The following is a 14,738-nucleotide window of genomic DNA, read 5'->3' as shown; positions in this document are numbered from 1 at the left end:
CTCTCAACCCACTGCTCCTGGACAGCATCTCACAGTGAGGTGTCTGCCAGGCCCTTCCCTGTTGCAGCCTCTTCAGTGGCAGCCAGGATGCAGAAGATGAGTGTGGTAGCACAGAGCAGAGCAGGTCTGAGAGGGGCATGGGTTTGCTGAAAGGCAAATGCTATCCACAGGCAGCTGCTGTGGTGTCTGATGTGAGGGGTCTAGTGTGGGAGGAAGAGAGGTCAGCACAGTTTCATGGCAGGGTATTTCCTCCCTCGTACAATTTCTGCGTGGAAAACCTCAATAGAAATGTGACACAGGCTGAGGCACATCTTGGAAGTAAAAGCAAAGAGCTACAGACTCCACTTTGCAGCTTTTCATAGTATGATTCCTTTTTCTCTTACAGTTAATCTCCTTTGCCCACTGGAAAGCAGACACTAGAAGCTACATTAGATTTATTCCTCTGTTGTTTCGGCCCTTCCAGACCATGTTTTACTCTGAGATTTTTGTTGCTTTCTGAGGCATGTGTACACCAGTAGGATGAGATTTTCCTTTGGATGCGTAAGGAAGGACTTAGTTGATGCAAGGAGTGAGAGTTGCTTTGTTCTTCACTATTCATGGTACTTTGCAATGATCTTATATCTCAAGAAAGGAGATTTCCACTGGATGTTTTTGGCATCTGCACAGAATCCATGGGATATTTTGGAATCCGGGCACTCAAAACTCCAAATAATGTGGCAGCTGCAGCCAAACTGGCAGTAGTCCCTGGAAACACGGAGAGCAATAAAAAACAAACACTGCAGAAAAAGATGGGCTGTGCCTGAACCTGTACCTAGGCCCTGCTTAATTAGCTGATGTAGTCATACCTGAGATTCTTGGATCTGCTCCTTGGGCTGGATCTTTATTAAGAATGAGAAAGTGCTGAGAAAATTTTAGCCATATAGGTTTCTACAGATGCAGCTTTTTGAAGGATGGAACTCCAAAACCACTCTTGCAACACACTTTACAAGGTTTAAATTGATGAAGAAAAGCCCTGGTAGCCTTGTTCTATCAGATCTGATATTAAACTTCTCAAAGTTCTGCATCTTCTTTCATTTCCAGGACTCTTATTCAGGATTTGGTTGCATGCCAACAGTTAGTTCTGGAAGGAGAAGAAATCTGATCAATCCCACGAAGTGCTATGATAATCTTCTCCTAGAGAGCCATCCTTATGCTCTCCTTTCTTTTTGCTGTTTTCTTAGGCTTGGGACAAGATCTAGGCCCATCTGTCCTTCTCGATACACATATCTAACCCTTCAGCCATGCCTGGGAATTGCTCCTTTGCCCTTCTGTAAGAAAAATCCATGTTTACAAAGCGTTTATGGTCCGACGGACACAGCTTACAATTTTTGTTTGGCATTTTCATCTTAATTTTTATCGTTCAGAAATATTTATAGAATACTCCTGTGTGGTATGGCCAAGTTTATAGTTGCATGAACCTGAGCCTTATTGCTGTCTGATTTTTAAAATGATATATGTAGCATTGTCATTGTACCAACCACAATACTCAAGTGGTATTGGATAAGCATAAGCAAGTGTAGGCACAAACAGTGCTTAAATGTGATGAACCATAACAGAAAGGTCTTAAAAGCCACTATATCAGCATCCAACATTGTGTTGTTATCTTAGGAATGAATGTTTTCGCATGATATTAACCTCCGATGCGCAAGTCATCCTTTCTAGAGTTTACAGGCAAGTGAGAATCCGCAAGAGTGAGGAGGTAATGTTGCCCTGTAGTACAGATAATGTTTGTGCTTAAATAGTGCTTAGAAATATATAGTCGGTGCTTAGAAATAAGCTCATTCTAACATTAGTACCTGAAACTATGGTTACATACAATGTCTTCCATCTATTAAAGTGCCTTTGAGGAGGCTTGCCACCACTCCCAACAACAGGGCAGGAAAAAAATTGCTACTTAATTTCAGGATGTGTTTAAAAAGACAATTGGAAATAATCAGAAATTGCCATCTCTCTTGGTAATGCAATGGGATACAAAAGGTAGAAAGAGTAGCTAATTTCATGCAGCATTTCAAGAAGTTATAGCTCAGTTGATAGTCTTGGGTATAAATAAGTACCAAACATTAATTTAGCAATAATAGTCCTTTAGAAAGAAAGAAAATTAAATCATTGTTATTTAATGACATGTTGAAACATTAGAATCGTCTTATTCACTGTTTACCTGGAAGAATTCTCCGTTTCAGCTCTTGCCACAAATAAATGTGAACAAGTTACAATTTGTCCTGTTTAGAAAGCAAGAAATATATCTAACAAATAAAGTATCTGTCTTTATTTGGACCAAGTATGAGACAACAGAATTTGGAAGGCTTGGGAATGAAATTAAAACAAATCATTTAAATAGCTTAATTGACTGAAAGTGTGAATAACAGATTGTAAGTATTTTCATATATTCAGCAAATGTGCCATAAGTGCAATTTATCACTCAGTGGATGGAGGGAGGATTCCAAAATCCTACAGAACTTGTTATTTTTCATTCCTGCTCTGAAAAAAAAAAAAAAAAAAGTACGTGGCTAACTGTACCTGTATGTGCTGTGTTCTCATGTCTTGGGGGACACAATATTTGTACAGTTACATACTTTCCCAGAATGGAGCCTCTGAAGGTCCTTCTATGTATCCAAACTTATCTTTATGTGTATGCAGCTGTGATGTCAAACACAGCTAGGACCAAACTCAAACTCTACATGTCTTCTTCAACCAGTGGCCCTCTCAGGTTCGACTTGTGGATCCAGAGAGTGGGATTCAGCCTCTGGTCAAAATGCTGATTTGACAATAACAACCCAGCCTTATTCCCAGGGCAAAGCTCCCTTTCACTTCTGTTGGAGGCAGGGCCAAGCACTACATTTTCACCTCTGACTGCTGGTTGTGAAGTCATGCACAATGTCACCAGGGGTTTTAGCTCAGATTCAAAGGTTAAATGGAAGGTCGATCCTTGCTTAAACCACAAAAGAAAATTGTTAGTCCTTGCTGAGTACTTAAGAAAGAATGGCTGGTCATAAACACTCAAATCTCTTTAGCCACAAAATTCCTAGGATGGCCATGAAAGGCTGTGATGCAATGAAATAGCAGTGACAAGTGACTGGTAAATAAAGCAACCACTTTTACAGTCCTTTCTTGTAGCTTCTGCCAGCTTTATGTGCTTGAATTGTTAAATATCTTCCATACTTCTTCAAACTCTCTCATACTGTATTTTTTCCCTTAGCATTCCTAACTGTACTATTAGCTATAGATTTTATTTTATGCTTATGAAATATCTCTCTGCTTTTCTACAAATATTATTGTTCTTCTGAGCATGAAAAATAGCAGTATTTTTTAAAAATTATGTTATCCAGATATCCTTTTTACATTTTTTTTAAAAAAGTTCTACATAGACAACTTTTAGATCTTTAATATCTATAGATATTATTGTATGATCTTTCCCATGAAATGAAGGTATATTCTTCTTTACCAGACAGAGTTTTAATGTTGATTTTAAAAAAATTTTGCCAAACAGCTCTTTTTAAAAAAATATTTCCTATTTAAAAACATGCAGCAGAAAAAATATTAGTTGGCAATGTGCAAATTATAATGAATTGCACATTGCAAAAGCCTGTTAAGTTGCAGAAGGATGTGGATACAACATTAGCAAGACAATGAAAAATGCCAATTGTTTATTGGTATGACTGTTTGTGTGTATGCATGAGGCAGAGGGAAAGCCTTCCTATACTTCAGTGAAAATAGTAAGCCAAATCAATCCTGTTATTTATTTAAAGCATGGAAATCACTGCTTCAGATGTCACAAGAACTAACATGATATGCCATTCCAGCACTTGTAGCCCTAGAAAGAGATACTTTTTCCACTTACTAATCGGAATCTTGATATATTGGAACATCATTACCTATTTTTTTCATCAGAGCACTCCACTAAAGTTAAATTTAACATCTCATTTATTGGAAACTTAGCTCGTAAAATCTGGCATTTCCATGTTTTTAAGGAAGCATGGAAACATGCCTTTCTTAACTTCTGTACTGTTTTAGCAGTTCACATTTTCATTTAAAAGTTCAGCTTGGAAGGAATTTAAATGTTATGCCTAGGTATCATCAATAAAAATACTTCTTCAAGCCATGGTCTTAAAAATATCAAATCTATGAAGAGAGAGGTGACAGTAAGAGGAAATACATTTAATATATTATGTCACTTTCTTATTTCCTCCAAGCCCAAGTAAAAGTTTACCTTTGAAGTGCGTTCTCTGCTTTGCGCTTAAAAGGTGCTTGTCAGATACTAGCTGTGGTTTCAGAAAATGATTATTACTATTCATTAACAAAATGCAAAGGAAAAACTTCTTGGGACAAATGCTGCCCTAGGAAGAAATAAATTATTAAATCAACAGTTACAGCAGATTTCTGCACACTACAAGGACATTGACACGCCTACTAAATTATGCCTTGCTTTTTTTTCATTGATGTCTGTTGTTTGGAGATCAAACTTTGCATGATGTGTGAATGGATTTCACAGACTTTTTCATTACATGGCCCCTTTCCTAGGACATGAAGTCGAAATATTGTTTTTCTAAATGCTAGGTGCCCTAGCCTAGGATGGAAAGACAGAATGAGTCCCTGCTCTTCTCTGCCCTGAACACTGGGAGGACTGTTATCTAAAGCATTTTGATGATTGGGTCTTTACCCTAGAGGTCCAAAGGGAGATATGAGGTGTTCTGCAGTGAGTTATCCTGAGAAGCATTTACCAAGAATACCAACACCTCTAAGGTTGGTTGAAAAAACATCAAGAAAGGTCCCAGTGTATAACTGTGACCAGTCCTTATGAAGAGGACCAAGGGGTCTGCACAGGGTCAGAAGTAAGAGCAATTTTTGCCAGCTTTGTTTCAGCAGAATCCCAGCTCTTCTCCCAGAATTAACGTTGCTGAGCTTTTGTCACAGAGGTGGGCTGCTGGCAAAGCTTGTGTAGCAAATAACCCTGCTCCCACCATCCCTGGAGTTCTCAGTGTTCATCACAGAAGTTACTGGGTAGTTCTGTAGCAAAGACATGTGAATGTTTCACTGCCATTTTAATCACTGCTTCAACCAACAGTTAAAAGTCTTGTCTTTTATTGCAGCTGTTTTGTAGCTCAAATGCTGGAGATGCTTTTCCTTTCTGGATGGATGCTCCAGCGGCTTCCAGCTACAGGCAAACACTGGGTGTTACCAGATGATGCTTTCAAATTTTCCCTTGCATGCGAGGAGAGATGGATGCAGCACCTGTGTTGACAGACTGGGACTTTGACTACACAGAACATATGGATTCTGACTGATTTTATGAATTCTGGATTACTCGGTCATATATTTTCTAGCAAAGCCTATTAACATACCTCCTAGCCTGGCCTAGCAGACACTGGTAACATACCTCTTAGTGTTACCCAGAAGCAGCTGCATGTCAATATAAGACAGGGTTGTAATTTTGGATGAAATGAAGGGCTGGTGCCTGGGAGAACTTGTTTATTTCTTCCAGCTGTGACATTTGGTCTATTAATGTTATTATAAACTACATAAGCCTCACTTACATGTGTACTCGAACCACTGTTGCTACAGCAATGCGTCGTTTAAAAGATCATTAACACTAAGTGACTCAGTCCAGTAGGACAATGAGTGTGTTGCTATAAGAGTGGCCAAGAAAAAAGAAACTGCTTCTTCCTGGTTATTAACAAAGGTTAGGTTAAAACAACAGAAAATCCTTGGCTGAAAAGAAGTGACAAAGGCAGATGAATTGGTCCCTGTGGGTGAAAATAGACAAGCTGCCAGGACAGGGTAAGCTTTTGGGTTCTCTCCTGGCCAAGGCTCAGGAAGCAAGGCAGGCCTGGCCAGAGCCCAGCCGTGGGTGGAAGCAGAGAGCTGCAGGAAGAAGCTGAGATGGCTGAAAAGCCTGGACAAACTCAGCAGGTTTTCACTGTGGGAACAGGAGGGATTTCTGCACAGAGTTTGCTTTTTCTTGGTACACCTATCCCCAAAGGCAGCGCAGGGATGCTGCACGGTTTTGGGCAGGGGGAGTTTAGCTGGACATATGTAAGCTGCGCTGTAATATTTGCTCTCAGTTCCAGAACACAGATCTTGACCTCTTTCATTTATTAGTAGCTTTTAAGCCTCAGTGTGACCCAATCATTTGTACCTAGATGTCCTTGAACATAACCCATAAAACATTATTTCTGACATTCAACCAATCTGAAACAACAGCTCTGTACTTTTAATTCTCCCATTCTGAAACCAAGCCATAGTATCAAATGGATGCTTTAGTAACGTGTATATATATGTATTATATACTTAAACCCCAGAGACTCCTGAGTTCTTTCTGTTATTTCTTTTCACAGAAATGCACCGAGAAATAAAATCTTTTACTTGTTAGGTTTATCATCTGGAACAGTCCCCAAATATTTACCAGAAAGCTGTAGTATCCAAGGACCTTGAAAAATTTAGCCTTGACTTGGCTGGAATACATAAAATTGTATTTATAGTTCAAAATTGCATAAAGATAACTTGTACATGATACTATTATGCAGGGAAAGATGTCTGGGAACTTCCAAGCCACAAAACTGAAGCCAGAGGTGTGAGGCACAGCTGTATTTGAGAGAACTCAGCTACAACGCATCAAATTTATTTAGACTGAATTTCATTTGGAAGTGCAAAACTTCTTTTATTTGTGCTCTTGTGCATGGCATGCTGTTTTGAAGAGTCACATATAAACATATATATATATATATATAAACCACGATTATATCTTTAACAAACAAAAGTACTGATTTCATACTGCAAGGGGAACCCAGTGAGAGCTTTCAGCATCTAGTCATCTCCACAAAGCTGCAAGCTCCATGGAAATTCTTTCAAAACTCGGCTTTCGGGGAGTTTTGTTTTTGCACACCCCAACAATTTCTAATCTTAACTTAGAGAGGATGGAATCTATATCAGAAATTTTTTTTTCTCTGTTCCTAGGTCCTCAGCTCAGGAGAAGGCATGAACTCAGGGATTGAAAGATCACCAGGGTTTTGTACTCTGTCTTGCTCATGGTCTTGCAGATGCTATATTCTGTATTGAAATTTGATTAAAAAGGCAATCTCTTCAGAACATAAGGCAGTAATAGAACAATAAATGACTGTTTGTTTATGGGCAGCCATGCTCAGTGTAATATAGAACAAGGAGAGGAGCTAGGAGAAATCCCTCCCATGCTTAAGTGATTCCATATTCCTGATATATTGAGCATGATGCAGGTGGGAGAGAAGGAGTGGACCTCAAGGGATTTATTTATCCTTTAGAATTTAGTGTAATTCCCTTTAGCATCAGTGGAGCCTGTCTTTGCAGAGGAAAGAGTTGACTTCATTTGTAATTAAAAGGTCTGGTTTATTACCAAAATGTAACAGTGGACTGAAAAATAACAAATGTTCCCCAATTACAGGAGGAATACATCTAGATATGTACAATGCACTGTTTGAAGGCTTACTTGTGCCTTGAATAAAGACTTGCTCCTATATATGTGAATATTATATATGTTGAAGATGAAACAAAACCTAGAGGATCCTGACAGGATCCTGTTATACTGACAGAAGGAATGTCCCCATCATATATTCATTCATTCTTCCCTTCATTCATTCACTTGTTTCTAAAAATGACTGTTTCTGACAATTTTGTTAGCTCTTCGACTTCCAGGCAGACAGAGCTCTGGGATGAATGTTCTATTGGTCTTTTATTTTCCAGTCTTTGAGGTAGATAACTGACAGGATAAAAACATTTCCCAGGAGTTTATTTTTCCAACTTTTTTCTTAGTTCCTCTAACGGATGCTGTAAGCCACAAACCCGATAGGCTGGAGAGGAACCTATTGTATGAGCAGACTGTATTTGCAAGTCTTAAGTGGTGCTTGACATCATGGTAAGAACAGTTTATCTTTGACTTCTGCTATGAGAAATGGTCCTTGTTATATGAGTGACTATACAAACAGGCTAACATGGTTTTTTCAAGCTGCAGAAAGGTGTTATTTTTTTCTCTTCTAGATTGCTGTCCGCTTTTAAATTACCCATTTAATGAAAGACTGTTAGCAACAAACCTTGACAGTGTATTAAGCATTCACAACCACCTAGATTTACAGTTTAAATGAAGAGACTACGTCACTCACAAGAAGCCCCTTAGCTTAGAATAGCAGGTTTCCGCTGGCTTTCATAAAACACGGTGCCGTTAATAAAACGCCTTCAATCTGCAGTGTAGTTGTTTAGGCAGAATAGTAACACAGAGACAGTGCTTTAAATTTATTTTCTAGATGGATGGATGATTTCTCTTTAAAAGACAGCATTGAAATGGTCACCATGTAAGGGGAAAAAAAAAAAAAAGGAAGTAGCGAAACACAGCCTCCCATTCTGAAGGATTATCTGCCCAGGTCAAAATATAAACAATGCAAAAGTGCCAGGGCTTTGTTATGCATGAGGCCTATTGGCCATTTCAGAGCAGTCCTCTGTGTCACCCAAGCGAGTTGATGACAGATGGTGAGACTGTCCTTGCGAATTTTTCACCTTAAAGTGACAGGCTATATGGAAATGTCCTGTCATCACTGGGGATTCTCCAAATGTCCCTTGGTAATCAACACAAATGGGAATAATTTTTAATTTGGAGCCTGAAGCAGTTTTAAAGATTTGTCTTTATAAAGTCTTTATACTATTTTACAAGAACTATAAACAATGGATGAATACGATGGATTTCACATTGCATTTATAATAATTAACCTTTAGTTGTTTAGTGAAGAAAGATCATTTATAAGATAATTCCACAATAGAAGCAAAACTCTTAAAAAACATTAAGAAAAGAGGGCATTTAATCAAAAGGTAACCTGGAACACTTTGTAATCTATATTCAGGAAATATATTCTGGTCCCCTTTGGAATCTAACAAATTTTGATCTGATATTTTTGAATTGTTAGCTGTTTTCAAAAAATAGAATTCTTCGATCTTGCATTACTTTTCAAAAGGAAAACATCATCTGTGAATCCAGGGTCAAACACTGTTCTGCTTAACTTATGCCTGACATCATCAGTAGGAATACTTGATGTACAATACTCAGTCCTGTACAAACCTTATTGCTACTCAGGGCTAGAGCCACCATACACCAGAGAATGAGGCAGCTCAGCCTCCACTCAGGTAGGAAAAAAAACAGGCAACCTCTCTAGCCACAGGCGAAATCCCTAGATCTCCATCCACACCCTGTTTTGTGTGATAACAGCCATGTTCTTCCTCTGCTTTCAGATCATCTCCTTATAAAAAAAACCTTTTGGAGAAGTGCAAGTGTTTGGTGGGAGCTGTGGTGGGACCTTGGTGAGGGCTGAGTGCCACCATCTCACTGGGAACTCAGGTGTGGAAAAAGAGTGTCTAGTCTCCGTGGTAAACTAGACTAACGAGGACGAAGGTTTGATCTGTGATAAGGGGTGGGCTGAGGGGAGAGTTGCTGAGTACCATTATCTTCATCCCGACTGTGCTTTGCCTGTAGCAGCAGTGGGTGTCACAGGCTCTGATGGTAGAAGGCCTTTCCATTTTGGCTGGTGGAATAAGCATTGAGACATTATGCTGCTAAAGATCAGAATAAAGGGATATGAGATTTCGTGCTCTGCTTTGACCTCAGGCTTGGACCCCAACTTAGCAACTTTCAGGGACTGATGCTGTGCGTTCTTTAATTTTCCTTGTGGCTACTTCAGGTAGCCACTACTTATGTTTGGACAAAGGCCTTGAAGACCTTCTTGCACAAAGCTTCTGGTTTTAAGTGGAAAGTGTCATAAATGATTTTATTTTGTGACTCTGGTTTAAATTTTAGGCTTCGTACAGTACTCTAAACTCAGGGTTTTATTTTGCTTTACTTTGTACTTAAGCTATGCTAATTATTGATTGAAAAATGGTGTAAGAAAAGACTAGAAGTCATGAACTCAGAGGTTTTGGTGCTTTGTTGATGACTGAACTGAGCCAATCTCATATATTCAAGTTATTCTTGATTTTTGGGAGTGCAGTATATTCAGACTTTGAATTGAATTAGAGTTTTCAGCCCTCAGTGACTTTGTCAAATGGACCATTTCAGGTTTAGGTGTCCAATTTGTTTATGTGCTACCTGTTTTTGACAGCTTTAGCCTCCAAAATGGATTTAGGCATTTGTCTAACCCTCTCAAACCATATACCTATGTATAGATAAATATAGATTTCTAGTCTACAGACACAGATGGTTTAGATTCAGTAGAAAATCAATTCCGGGAATTTCAGGACACATGTTTTATCAGGTTTATATACAAAATTGATATCTGTGCAGAAATACAGCATGTGAAGGAATGGCATTTATTTATTTATTTATTTAGAAGAGGGGGAATAAGTTAGTTTTGACATTTTTTCCAGCCTAGATTTTAATGAGAGAAAGTTTGTTGTCATTTCTTCATTGTCAGCATCAGGTACTGTAATTTGCTCATGTAATACATTGTGGCCCAAAGGTATATTGCCAACCTACAGAGTGATTTCATAACAAAAGAATCAATAGCTCATTATTTTTGGACTCAGAATAGTTTGCATGTTGCTTTAGAGATTTCATGACATTTAGGAGATTATTTGCAAATTAAAACAATCTTTGGATCAATCCATTAAATTGTCAGTTAGTCTTCTTAAATTACACTTTGTTTTAAGCTCCATGTAAAAAGAATATTAATTTTTTTTTTTTTTTTATTCCCTACAAAACACGGGGTGGAAGTTTGAATTGGTTCTCTAACTGCATGATGATGTTAGCTTCTGAGTAGTTGTTCTATTACATCTCTCTATAAAGTCCAACAGCAAAACAGTGGTAGGTATTAAAACTTGTATTCTAAATTTATTGGTCTAACAATTCAAGCACATGGTGCTGCAAGTGGAGCCCCCTTGACTCACCTTGAAGTTACCCCCTGTAACTTCTGTTACACAAGAACTGGGCTTGCATTAGCTTCCTCCTCCAAATTCTTTTTTGGGAGGTAGCGATGCAAAAAACCAAGTTAATAAGTCACTGAGAGAAGGAATGTATAATGTAAATGATACAAAACTAATTTTTTTAATGTCACTTTTTGGTTTAGTTATTTCTGAACTACTAAGTATGTCCTTGTGCAAAGGCCACCTTGTCTAGCCCATCCTTCCTCCTCGCATTGTGCTCTGTGGGCTACCTGACTTGAAGGCTAGGGATTCAAATTTATGATGGGCCTCCAGTTAAGCAGTGACTAAAGCTCTTTTGTGCACAAGGATATTGCAGCACTTGCATCAATCTCCCCTAAAGCCAGTTTTCCACTCTAAGGCCACCTCTTTTCCCCAGCATGCACCCACAGCTATGCTCCCGGGATGTCTGCATCCTGGGCAAGCTCATCTCCTTGGGGAGTGGAACAGCAGCCGCAGAGCTGCCTCTGTTTTTCTGGTTGCTGTATTGCCCCTTAACTTGTCAGCAAAGGAATTGTTCTGCATCCTTGGTCCTCTATCCCTCTGCCCCCCTCCCTTAACATCTTTTTCGACTGCATGCTCTGACAGCCCGCCGTGATGCCCAGAGATCTTCCTCAGCCCTCCTGGCAGCACAGTTCCTGACTTCAGCCCTCTGCCCTTGCACAGAAGGGAACAGGGAGATCTTTCTCCTGATGAAGTTACTCGGTTTATTAGTCTGCAGATTTTGTGGCGACATATAAACCGGGGGAATACAGACAGCTACTTTTGCTCATATTTCTGTTGTTCCAGCATCTTTGGACACTAGCTGGGGAAATACACTAAAGAACAAGCACTGGAAAGATTTTTAGCCCAGATTTCCCTCTTGTTTTAGACATGCATCACTATGAGTTTCACTGGCCTGAATTTTCGCAGAAAGCAAACTTAGAACTAGTAAGTGAACTTTTTTTCTTGCAGAAACCACTTTTTGCAGAAACCAGTTTCAGAGCGTTCCTGTTGTGAAGGCTTTTGCCTGATTGGACTGGAAAACAGACAGAGCACCCTGGTTAGACTAACTGCAGCTAACCAATGTTACCTGACTAGAAACTACAGGATGCTTTTAGCCTGTACAACATTGATATATTGAGTAAAAATTAATGGCCTGAGTGTGTCAATGAGTAATGAAGAATAGCAAATACATCAGAAAATATCCTAATAACTCATGGATTCTTTGAACAGAATAGAAAACTACATTTGCTTGGTATCTTTACTGGACTCTTTTGCCTTGGCTCCACATGCTTTACCATTTACTTATGTATCTGTTTTACGAGGAACGATCATCTAATCGTGTGATGCCAAAGTCAAAATCATGACTATGTGGATGTCCATGGCAAAACTTTGGCAATTTGATTTCATCTTTCTTGACCAACATACTCAATCAGTTTGATCCCTCAGAAAGTTTTCATATGTTTCAGTTTTGAAGCTTGCTGTATTTTCTGTCAGTATGGTAAAGCTTGTTTTCTTCAAGTACTGAAACTGCTCAAATCCACTGTTATGTCCTAGATAACTTTTGACCACCTATGTTAGAAATGCAAATTAGATTTAGTTCACAAGAATGCTCAGTCCCACAAAGGCTCTATAAATACAGTCTTCTCCCTCTTGATACTGCCCTAACGCAAATAATTACGACAGACAATAACAGAAGCAAGACTTCTGGACAAAAGCTAACATTTTGTCCTCCAAAGTCTGAGTAACTTGAAAAGATGTCATTGTACTACTCTTTGAATGCACCATATTGAGTTAGTGTTCTGGAGTCTGTGTTTATCCCGCTAAATTTCCGGTACTTAAAGCTGTCAAGTTCTTTTAAGAAGACTTTTTGTTTGAAATAATTTCTAATGTATTTAGAGTTGAAAATATCTTTAAATGGGTTTGTGATAAGCACACGAGGGAATACAAATATATGAGTTGCTGTTAAAGTTGTTTATTATCTGTAGTGTGGCAGCAGTGGTGATTCACTAATGTATTAGGAGGTGTGCAAACACAGAAATGAAGCATCGCAAAGAATCTGTAACTCTCTTGTTCCTCCCTTGCTGATCCCAGTATGACTCGCTGGAATGACAGTTTGCTAGATGAAATCAATACCCCAAATGTTGCTTTTCCTACACTGAAGACCTGCAGCTTTTCTGGCGGTGTTAAATATCTTAATTTCTCTATTTTAACTATGAATATGTTCATTTTTAAGAGGAGGCTCTCAAAATTAGATGTTTAAAGCATGAGACTTGACTGTCTTGAATACTAATACGGAGGGACTAATCCTCTGGACCGTCCTGTGCTTGTGACCTCTGTGCAGCTGCTCCCTTATATGACAGTCACGAATTTGTCTGACACCAACTGGACGTCTCAAGAGCTAAAAGCAGCAGCCCTTCAGCCTGGGCTGAAGTTTGGGACTGAAGCTTTTAGGAGGCTTCAGTCTTTTATGGCCTGGGGTAAACACAACAGTTGCAAGATGTTAACTAGAGCATTACTCTGGTGCCTTCCCAGGTCAGTTTTTCCTTGCTTCTCTCTGCTTCCACTGTGCTGCTCTGGAGGTGAAGGAAGAAAGGGAGCCAGTCTGAGGGCAGCTCTGACAGCGTGCCCATGTCACCATCTCTGCTGACTTAAGACATAGAAAAGCCCAATTTCTAACCCAAAGGTGATGTCACTTTCACTCTTGCATGCATGCAGAATGGCAGTGCAGGGAAGGGAAGAGGGTTCTTTATCATAGAATCACAGAATAATTTGGGTTGTAAGAGACCTCTAAAGATCATCTAGTCCAAACCCCCTGCCATGGGCAGGGACATCCTTCACTAAATCAGGCTGCTGAAAGCCTCATCCAATCTGACCTTGAACAGATCCAATGATGGGGCATCCACAACTTCTCTAGGCAACTTCTTCCAGTGTCTGACCACTCTCATCGTAAAAAATCTTTCTTATGTGCAATCTAAATCTCTCCTCTTTCAGTTTAGATGCATTGCTCCTTGTCCTGCTACTATAGACCTTGGTAAAACGTCTCTCTCCGTCTTTGTCATTAGATCCCTTGTGAAAGGCCACAATAAGGTCTCCCTGGAGCCTTCTCTTTTCCAGACTGAACATCTCCACTTCTCTCAGCCTTTCTTCATAGAAGAGATGTTCTATCCCTCTGATAATTTTTGTGGCCCTCCTCTGGACTCACTTTAACAGGTCCGTGTCTTCCTTATACTGAGGACCCCAGAGCTGTACGCAGTTCTCCAGTTGAGGTCTCACCAAAGCAGAGGGGTAGAATCACCTCCCTTGATCTGCTCTCCGCACTTTTTTTTATACAGCCCAGTACACAGTTGGCTTTCTGGGCTGCATGTACTCATTACTGTCTCATGTCCAGTTTTTAACCCACCAGAATGCCAAAGTCCTTCTTCACAGGGCTGCTCTCAATCAATTCACCTCCTAGTCTGTATTGGTACTGGGGATTGCCCCAACCTAGGTGCAGGGCCTTGCACTTGGCCTTGTTGAACTTCATGAGATTTATTTCAGGAAAACTCAGCCATCAGTGATTTGTGCTTCTGCAATGTAGCTGAAAAGCTGAGTTCATTGTAGCCTGCCAGGATTTCCTCTATTCCTTCTTTCCACTTAATATTTTTCAGTGTCTTTCAAAGCCCAGGTGATGAGAGTGGCAGAGTGGCAGCGTAAGCAGATTTGTGCCTGACGCTCAAAGGATGTAACCAGAAAAGTGGTGCATGTATCTCCTTCCACAGGGAAAGTAGAAGAGGCTGCCCAGGCAGAACTTC

Source organism: Tauraco erythrolophus, chromosome 3 (assembly GCF_009769465.1).
Source record: "Tauraco erythrolophus isolate bTauEry1 chromosome 3, bTauEry1.pri, whole genome shotgun sequence".
Lineage (NCBI taxonomy): Eukaryota > Metazoa > Chordata > Aves > Musophagiformes > Musophagidae > Tauraco > Tauraco erythrolophus.
Note: the sequence above shows the minus strand (reverse complement) of the source record.